Source organism: Vicugna pacos, chromosome 25, assembly GCF_048564905.1.
Source record: "Vicugna pacos chromosome 25, VicPac4, whole genome shotgun sequence".
Classification (NCBI taxonomy): Eukaryota; Metazoa; Chordata; class Mammalia; order Artiodactyla; family Camelidae; genus Vicugna; species Vicugna pacos.
This window is the reverse complement of record NC_133011.1, coordinates 31,607,183-31,613,182: the sequence shown is the minus strand read 5'-3', so window position 1 is coordinate 31,613,182 and position 6,000 is coordinate 31,607,183. Positions and strand designations below refer to the sequence as shown.

Genomic DNA, 6,000 nt, shown 5'->3' with positions numbered 1-6,000 from the left:
CTGTTATCTATGTCACCCAGTATGTTGTGACAGCAGCCTGCACTGACTGAAAGGAACCCCAAGCTCCAGAAAGAAACAAAGCCAAGCTGACAGAGACGCGGGCTCGAGAGATTCTAATCTGAGGACCCAGTTAAGCCATGGAATGAGCCGCCTTTATGAGCAGGAAGTCCTCCATCACTCGAAGGGTCTAAGCAGTTGGCAACTCTCTGGTCAGCTTTCTTCACAGAATGGTGGTCTCAACTGAGGGTCCTTAAGTCCCTTCCACCCCAAGGATTCTAAGATTCTTTGAGTCCTACCTTTCCTAGAGAGCACAGCTGCTGGGCTCCCAAGAGCATCAAAGAAAGAGGCTTTCTCTCAAACCACTGCCTCCAGTGGCCTCGACTTCAGCACTGCGTCAGTCAGCCCGTGCTTCTCTCCCTGGAGAGCCAACGTGGCTGGTAGGATGCACAGGGCAGTGTCGAGGGCCAGACTCGAATAGAGTGTTTTCAACATGGTGTATTTCACTGAGACCCATGTCCTGCCTCCAAAGCACTGCGAGTTACTCCAAGCAGAGTGAGGAGATTATGGTGGCTTATCTGGAAAAAAAAAAAAAAAAAACTAAGAGAACCCAGCCCAATGCTAAGCACATAGCATAGGGAGGTCACAGGAGAAACAATACTGGGACTTAAAACAGGTAGACTACATGCTACATGCCTCTCTCATATGTCCTCAGAGCAGACCTCCAGGGCTGTCGTCTTTGTCCTTTACTTGCTTGAAATCCCAGAGCTAGTGTCAAGGTAGAGATTCCATACACACAGAGAGCTGCCTGGCAACACGCTGAAGTGACCTTTTAAATTATGCTCTGGCTTGTTTCTGAAGTTAGACTCTGGGTGTTAGAAAGAGGCCACAGAAAGGAAGGGTTTGTCTGTTTTCCCAGCTCCATCCTCGGAGAGAATGCCCTACTTTCCCAAGAGAGTCCCTGGTCTTCAGACAGAGAGCACAAAAGCACAAACGTAAGTGGTCATCCTATAATACCATCCCAGGTGTCAGTGGAGGGAGGCGTCCCCTCCTGTCTTCCTGAATGGGGTTCATACTTCCACCTCAGCACATGTCTCATGCTGTGGTAAGGACCCCATAGCCTCAATACTAAGGTGGACATATTCTTCCATATTGAAATGTTTCTGAAATTGAGATGTGTCTTAAAAGCATTTGTATGATTAATAGTGTTTCTTTTGTCCTCCAAACTATAACAGTTAACAGTACATCTTAAGTTCAATAGCATGTTAGGATCAAGGGAATCCGAATGTGCCATTTTTCTCTTTATCCATCTTCTCCACTAAACTGAAACCGTCTTAAGAACAGAGATGGAAACATATTCATTCTTGTATTCCCAGTTCCTAACACAGGGTAGGCTCAAGAGATGTGCAATGAATAAATAAATGAACAAAAATGTCTCTAAAGCAAGAAGGGAAATACATTTTTCCAATCCCCAGCGCACACAGCCTTTATAAAGAATCTTTCTATGCTCAATTTTGTGTTCCCTAAATATCCTTCTGATCAGTGATTTGGTCTCTGTAGGTGACAGTTCTCCCAGGAGGAAGTGTTCTGTGAACATTCACTGTTCCAGTGCTCAAGTCATGTAAATGTCACAGAGGAAATTATTAATTTGGCACGTTGGTCCATCCATCAGGCACCTGGCAGTTTGGGTGGCGTGGGGAAGGCCCTGCGACTGGCTCCACCTGGATGAACTGACAGCATCAAGTTCTCAGGCCTACAAAGGTGCTGCTCTGACCCTGGAGAGCCAACTATAACAGCTTCTTCTGTTTCTTCCCCCTCCTCATTTCCCCCCGGGCACAGGCAGTTAAAAATCAAAAAATCCTCATCCCAGTGCTCTGACAAAGATCTCTGGATGTAAGAGCATTTCAGAAAAAAGAAGAAAAAGTTATACCCAAAGATGACTGAAAAGGTTGATTTCTGGACCGCCCTCTTATATGAAAAATAAAGGTGTGTAACTGTATCCTTTCAGATTCGTTAATCATTAATTTCTGAGCATCTACTCTGTGTAAGATGCTATGAGAGGTGTTATGAACTGGGCTTCATAGAGCAAAATTGCAGAAGGTGGTTCAAAGCCACCAAGATTCAGTAGTTACGACTATTGACACCTTTTGTATTCAGTGCCTAACAGTAACAATAATTAGTAGAGAGAGCTTTAGAGTTTACAGTGCACTTGGTTCAAAAATCAAAGCACCATCAACAGATGACTGGATAAAGAAGTTGTGGTATGTTTATACAATGGAACACTATTCTGCCATAAAAAAGAATAAAATGATGCCATTTGCGGTAACATGGATGGACAAGGAGATCATCATAATAACTGAAGTAAGGCAGAAAGAAAGAAAAATACCATATGATATCACCTATATGTGGAATCTGAAAAAAAAAGGACACAAATGAAATTTATAAAACAGACCCTCAAACATAGAAAACAAACTTATGGTTACCAGGAGGGAAAAGGAGTGGGAGGGGATAAACAGGGAGGTCAGGATTCATAGATACAACTACTGTATATAAAATAGATAAACAACAAGGTCCTACTGGATAGCACAGGGAACTATATTGAATACCTTGTAATGATCTATAATGAAGAAGAAAGTTTAAAGGTATATATACGCACATATATATATATATATATGTATGTATAACTGAATCACTATGCTGTACACCAGAAACTAACACAACATTGTAAATCAACTATACTTCAATTGAAAAAGAAAAAAATCAGAGCAATTCATATGAAAAGAAGCTCAATATCACTAATCAGCAGAGAAGTGCAAATCAAAACCACACTGAGATATCACTTCATAATGTTAGAATGGTTGTCATCAAGAAGACAAGAGATACATTATTGGTGAGGATGTAGAGAAAAGGAAACCCTCATGCACTGTTGGTGGGATCATAATGTGGTGCAGCCACTATGGAAGACAGTATGGAGGTGCTTCAAAAACTTAAAAATAGAACTGCTATATGATCCAGCAATTCCACTTCTGGGTATTTACCCAAAGAAAGCAAAAAACACTAATTCAAAAAGATATATGCACTCCAGTGTTCACTGCAACATTATTTACAACAGCCAAGATATGGAAGCAACCTAAGTGTCCATCAATAGACAAATGGATAAAGAAGATGTGGTATATATACAATGGAATATTACTCAGCGATTAAAAAAACTTCCCATTACTAACAACATGGATGGATCTAGGCTATTATGCTAAGTGAAATAGATCAGACAGAGAAAACGCATGATCTCACGTATATGTGGAATCTAAAAAACAAAACAAAACAAAAACAGACTCATAGGTACAGAGAATAAACAAGTGGCTATCAAAAAGGAGGGGGTTGGGGTGGGTGAAATAGGTATGCATAGGTGATTAAAAGGTACAAACATATAATTATATCATAAATGTCACAGGCATATAATATACAGCATAAGAAATATGGTCAATAACATTGTAATAACTCTGCATGGGATAGCTAGTTACCAAACTTATCATGATCATTTGATAATGTAAGCAAATGTCAAATCCTTATGTTGTACACCTGAAACTAACATAATATTTATGTCAACTCTGTTTCAATTTTTTCAAAAAGAACAAATCTGAAATAGGCCAGCCCTAACAGCCCAGTCACACATGGAACAAGTTGATGTGCTCATACTCCATCTGCCAAGAGAAAATTAAATCCTATCCGGAGAAGGACCACTTCACCAAGAGCCTCTACATTTTTTTATTAACAATATCTGAGGGGTAGGGTATAGCTCAGTGGTAGAGTGTGTGCTTAGCATGCATAAGGTCCTGGGTTCAGTCCCCAGTACCTCCATAATAAATAACTAAACCTAACTACCCCCCCCAAAAAAACACACAAACCAAAAAAAAAAAAAAGTAATTAAAAATTGTTTTAAAAACAACAATATCTGACAATCAAAAATGTATTGGCATGCCAGGAAATAGAAAAAAAATTTAACAAAACCCAAGAGAGGAGGGAAAATAACACATGTAAATCTCCAAGCTCTCCACATATTTAGGTTAATCAGACATAGACTTTATTGTTATCAAGATTAAAATTATCTATTCAAGAAAATAGATGGAAAGGTGGAATAGATTATCAGAAAATTGAAATCTCTTTTAAAGCATCTAATGGGAATTCTAGAGAATATTTTAAAGAGTTAAATAAAAGTGAGAATAGAATAAATGGCTTTGATAGCAGATAAGAAACAGCTGAAGTGAAGATTTGTGCCTCAGAGTCACTGAAAATATTCAAAGAGCACACACACACACAAAAATTTAAGGTGGAAAATACAGAACGGAGCATAAGAAGCTTATGGCACATATTGAAGACATCTAATATAGGTGTAATTGAAATCCCAAAAATGAGAAGAGGGCAAGAAGAGGCAAAACAAATATTTCAAGAGATACTGACTGAAAGGTTTCTGAAATGACTGGAAGATATCAAGCCACAGAATAAAGAAACCCTTTAACCCACACATGAGATAAATATAAAAACTACTTCTAAGTATATCATAGTAAAACTGATTAAAATCAAAGGAAAATTCTTAAAAGCACCCGGATAGAAAACATATCCTATCTTCAAAGGAAAAACAGTAAGTTTGAAAGCTGACTTTCAACAGAAATTATAAAAAGCAAGTCAATGGAATAAAATCTCTGAAGTGCTGAAATAAAATATCAAAATTCCCATCCCCAGACCCCATTCCTCCCCCGCAAAATTCTTCATAAATGAAGGCAAATGACCAAATGGTATTTATGCCAGGAATGCAAAGTTGGTTTCATAATAGGAATTATATTAATACAGTCCAGAAAATTAATGGATCAAAGGAAAAAATATGACTATCTCCAGAGATGCTTTAAAGGCATCAAAATTCAACATGCAGTTCCAACTTAATCATTCAAGAAAATGAGAATTGCTGGATACTTTCTTCATAGCACCTTCCTTGGTGAGAAAACACTAGGAACTTTTCCGCTAAAATTACGAACATGGAGAACGTGTTCACTATCTCCTGCACTATCCGACAGCGTACTAGAAGCAGTAGCCAATGCAATCTGATAAGGCAAATCAATTAAAGGTCTGAGAATTTATTAAAAAAAATTGTCTCTATTTTCAGATGATACAAATCAAAGATGAAACTAACTGAAACAAATAAAAGAAAACAATAATGCAGCAGGTTATTAAAGTAATTTCTACAGAAATTAACAGCCTTCACGTGCACAAACAATAACCAGTGAAAATGTAAAATGATACGGAAAACCCCATATTCTGTTATAAAAGCAACAAAGAAGAATAAATGCTTGAGAATCAACTTAATAAAGAAGGTACAAAACCCACTGAGAGAAACATTAAAACACATCTGATAAAAACAGTTTGGTGGTTTCTTAAAAAGTTAAATATGTACCTACCATATCATCATCTACCCAAAAGAAATAAAAGCATGTCCATAATGACAGGTACACAAGTGTTCATGGCAGCCTTATTTGTAAAAGCAAAAAAAAAAAAATGGAAACAATCCAAAGGTCCATTAACAGGTTAATGGATTGGAAATCTTTGGTGCATCCATACAAAGAAATACTAACCAGCAATTTAAAGGAATAAAGCAACAACATAGATGAATCCCAAAATCATTTATGTTAAATGAAAAAAAGCTGGAAATTTAGTATATACTGTATCAGTCCATCCATATAAAATTTGAGAATAGAAAAACTAACCTATAGTGACCAAAAGGATGTGAGCGAGGGGCTGGAAGGAGGGATTACAGAGAGGTACGTGGAAATCGTTAGGGATGATGAGTACATTCATTATCTTGATTGTGGTGAGTTTCACGAGTATAAGATAAAAACACTTCTGAGTGTAGCACTTTTCATAAAGGTTTCATAACAGTGGCCCCCATTCTAATATTTAAGAAGGTTTTAAGCTATTCAGAGAGTCAGCAAAGATAAACCAAAGTAGACCCTC

General features: G+C 37.8%; 1 long non-coding RNA gene across 1 annotated transcript in view; it reads right to left on the bottom strand.

The window, feature by feature from the left end:
• Window positions 1–410: 410 nt before the first annotated feature.
• LOC140689314 (uncharacterized) overlaps window positions 411–6,000 on the bottom strand; it is a 130,006-nt gene continuing 124,416 nt past the window's right edge. Inside the window, exon 5 of the long non-coding RNA XR_012064224.1 lies at window positions 411–575. This is a non-coding gene — a long non-coding RNA (uncharacterized lncRNA). The remainder of the gene's footprint in view (window positions 576–6,000) is intronic.